At 39.7% G+C, this 4,166-nt stretch overlaps 1 non-coding gene across 1 annotated transcript; it reads right to left on the bottom strand.

Moving 5' to 3' along the window:
* Window positions 1-218: 218 nt before the first annotated feature.
* On the bottom strand, window positions 219-325 carry LOC132310584 (small nucleolar RNA R71). The gene has a single exon (XR_009482647.1). It is a non-coding gene; the product is annotated as a small nucleolar RNA R71 (small nucleolar RNA).
* Between the last annotated feature and the right edge of the window lie 3,841 nt (window positions 326-4,166).

Here is a 4,166-nt window from a genome sequence, read left to right as displayed (position 1 = left end):
AAGAGCCTTATAAACATTTAGATGAGTTCTTGGAAGTTTGTTCCACCGTGAAAATCACGGATGTTCCGGAAGAAGTCCTAAAAATGAAGCTTTTCCCTTTCACTCTTCGGGATAAAGCTAAATATTGGTTCAACAACTTGCGGCCAAATACAATCACCTCTTGGGCACAATTGCAACAAGAGTTCTTAAAAAAGTATTACCCCGCAAGTCGAACTGATGCCATTAGAACTTCCATTTGTGAATTTAAACAACAAGAAGGAGAAGCCCTTCATGAAGCATGGGAACGTTTGAATGACTTGCTACAGAAGTGTCCACATCATGACATTCCTAAGTGGCAATTAGTTCAATGTTTCTTTTCAAGTTTATCCGATGCCAATAAGGGCATTGTTGATGCTTCTTGTGGCGGAAGCTACATTGAAAGAAATGAAGATGAAATTTGGCAACTTTTCAAAAAAATGAGTGAAAACTCAATGCATAGATCTTCATCTTCTAAGGGTAGTCACCTAGCACATATGGGAGGAAAGAAAGCTATAAATCAAATAGACTCTTCCATAGAAATTGCCGTTGAGGTCAAAAATCTTACTCAAAGGTTTGATACATTCCTTTTGAATCAAGGTCCGGTAACTCAATCATATCCTCACCATTCCAATGAAATGTGCATGACTTGTTCTAGTTACACTCACCAAACTTCAAATTGCCCTCTTGGACAAATTATACCAAGTGAGTCTCAAGAACAAGCAAATGTTGCTTTCATTCATCAAGGGAACAACCCTTATTCCAATACTTACAATCCGGGGTGGAAAAATCATCCAAACTTTGCATGGAGAAATCAAGGAGACGGTGCAAACCCTCCTCAAACTCAAGGTTACCAAGCAAAGTATGTTCCCCCACATCTCCAAAATCAAAATCAGAATTCTCAAGGTTACCGTCCTTCATTTTATCCTCAAAATGTGAATCAATATTCTCATCCACAAGCATCAAATCCTCAGTCCTACTCTCATCCTCAAGCATCAAATTCTCAATCTTACTCTAATCCAAATCAAGCGCCTCCTAAGAGTTCCGCTTTTGAGGACAAAGTCTTGCAAGCTTTAGGTAATCTTCAAAAAGATAATCAACTGTTTCATTCTCACTCTCAATCAATTGCAAAGCTTGAAGCTCAAATTGGGCAATTAGCTAATTCTTTAAATGTGAGAGAGAAAGGTAAGTTGCCTAGTCAAACTGAGACCAATCCTAAAGGGCAATTTATGGCGTAAGCAAGTCCTTCATCAGAATTTTCTGGAAATGAGCAAGTTTAAGCAATTACTACCTTGAGGAGTGGTAGGAAAGTGGATAATAAGGTAGAGGTACCTAAGGAGGATAATGAATTGGCACAACCAAGTGGTTGCATCTATCTCATTCCAAATTCTATTCCAATTTCCTTGGATGCTAGTGGTTCCAAAAAGGACATTCCATCATCTTCATCATCATCTCCCCAATTAGAGAAGCCTTATGAGCCAAAAGCTCCATTTCCTCAAGCTTTGAGAGAGACTTCATCATTTGGGAGACAAGAAGGAAAAATTCATGATATGATGGAAGTGTTTAAACAAGTGAAAATCAATCTTCCTCTTCTAGATGCAATTAGGCAAATTCCACCATATGCAAAGTTCTTGAAGGACTTGTGCACACAAAAGAGGAAGAGCAAGGGAAGGGACCTTAAGAAAGTGCTTTTAACAGAACAAGTGAGTTCCATCATTCTTTATAACACTCCTCCTAAGTTCAAGGATCCGGGTGCTTCGACTATTTCTTGTGTTATTGGAAACCAAGAGGTTCGTAGAGCTCTCCTTGATTTAGGTGCAAGTATCAATCTCATTCCATACTCTGTTTACTTGCAATTAGGATTAGGGGACTTGAAGCCAACATCGGTAGTCATCCAACTAGCCGATAGATCAATTAAGAAACCAAGGGGGATTGTTGAGGATATTCTAATTAAGGTTGATAAATTTTATTTCCCGGTTGATTTTGTGGTACTAGATACTGAGCCAGTCCCTAATCTCACCAATCACATTCCAGTCATCCTAGGAAGGCCATTCCTTGCCACCGCCAATGCCACTATTAATTACAGATCTGGCATTATGGATATCTCATTTGGCAACATGATGGTTAAACTTAATGTTTTCAATGCAAGTCAACATCCCACAGATGAAGACGAGTGTTTCCTAGTAGATGTCTTAGATGAAACCATAGAGGAGACTCTTCCCTCTATTCTATCTAAGGACCCTCTTGAGGCGTGCCTTTGTGAAATGTTTGAAAGTTGTGGTTTTGACACAGAAGGATCCATAAGTGAGGTGAATGCTTTGATGGACTTTGTGGCCACTTTGGATTACCCACCTTAGAAAAGCAAGAAAGAACCTCTTCCTTCACTCTCTAGTACTCCACCAGTTCCATCTCTCATCTCTCCTCCTATTCTTGAGCTTAAGCCTCTTCCATCAAATCTGAAATACGCCTTCTTAGGCCCAAAAGAGACTATTCCGGTCATCATTGCTTCCAATCTTGAAAATGACCAAGAGAATGATCTTTTGGAAGTGCTTAAAGCTAACAAAGAAGCCATTGGATGGAGTGTGGCTGACCTAAAAAGCATTGACCCTTCTATTTGTATGCATCGCATACACATGGAAGAGGATGAAAGGCCATTTAGGGATGCTCAAAGGAGATTGAACCCAAATATAAAGGAAGTTGTCATGAAGGAGGTTGTGAAACTTCTAGATGCAGGAATCATTTATCCTATCTCTGATTCCAAATGGGTTAGTCCAACTCAAGTGGTTCCCAAGAAGTCAGGAATCACAGTTGTTAAAAATACTAAGGGTGATCTCATCTCGAAACGCACCGCCACTTCATGGCGTGTTTGCATAGATTACCGAAAGCTGAATTCTGCCACTAGGAAAAACCATTTTCCATTACCTTTCATTGACCAAATCTTGGAAAGATTGGCTGGGCAACAATACTATTGCTTCCTAGATGGTTATTCGGGGTACAATAAAGTGGCCTTAGATCCATTGGATCAAGAAAAGACCACATTCACATGTCCTTTCGGTACATTTGCTTATCGACGGATGCTTTTCGGATTGTGCAATGCTCCTGCCACTTTCCAAAGGTGTATGATGTCAATTTTTTCGAACATGGTGGAGAAGTATTTAGAATTCTTCATGGATAACTTCTCGGTTTTTGGGTCCTCATTTGATTCGTGTCTCCAAAAGCTCAAAAAAGTGCTTCAAAGATGTCGTGAGACTAATCTTGTGTTAAGTTGGGAAAAGAGCCATTTGATGGTTCAAGAAGGAATCATGCTTGGACATGTCATCTCTAAAAGAGGAATAGAAGTAGATAGAGCGAAAGTTGAGCTAATTTCTGAATTATCTCCACCTACTACGGTGAGAGAAATCCGCTCCTTTCTAGGACATGCCAGTTTTTATCGCCGATTCATCAAAGACTTTAGCAAAATTGCTGGACCCTTGTGTAACCTTCTTGCCAAGGAGACTCCATTTGTCTTTGATGAAGCATGCCTAAATGCTTTTCATCAACTTCGCACTCTTCTATCATCCGCTCCTATCATGCAACCTCCAAATTGGTCCTTACCATTTGAGATTATGTGTGATGCTTCCGACTTCGCAATGGGTGCTGTTTTGGGGCAAAGGGTAGGTAAACTACCATATGCTATATACTATGCGAGTAAGACTTTCTCAAGTGCCCAATTGAACTATTCTACCACCGAGAAAGAGTTACTTGCCGTAGTATATGCCCTTGATAAATTTCGGTCATATCTCTTACGATCCAATGTAATTGTGTTTTCCGATCATGCCGTTCTTAGGCATCTTTTAATGAAAAAGGAAACCAAACCTCGCTTGATAAGATGGATTCTACTTCTTCAAGAATTTGACTTTGAAATCAAGGATAAAAAGGGCTCCGACAATGTCGTTGCCGATCATCTGTCTAGATTAATGGTTGAATCTTCTCCAAATCTTGAAATTCATGAATCATTTCTGGATGAACAACTCTTTCAAATCTCAAATGGGACGTTGCCTTGGTTCGCCGACATTGTTAACTATCTTGCAACCAGCAAACTTCCCATTAATTGGTCAAAACAAGAAAATGACTGATTCTTTGCTAACATCCGGAAATACTATTGGGAAGAT

Source organism: Cornus florida, unplaced genomic scaffold (assembly GCF_030987335.1).
Source record: "Cornus florida cultivar Cherokee Brave unplaced genomic scaffold, ASM3098733v1 CherokeeBrave_3.0.0_Hap2_Chr05, whole genome shotgun sequence".
Classification (NCBI taxonomy): Eukaryota; Viridiplantae; Streptophyta; class Magnoliopsida; order Cornales; family Cornaceae; genus Cornus; species Cornus florida.
This window is presented reverse-complemented; position numbering and strand designations above follow the sequence as displayed.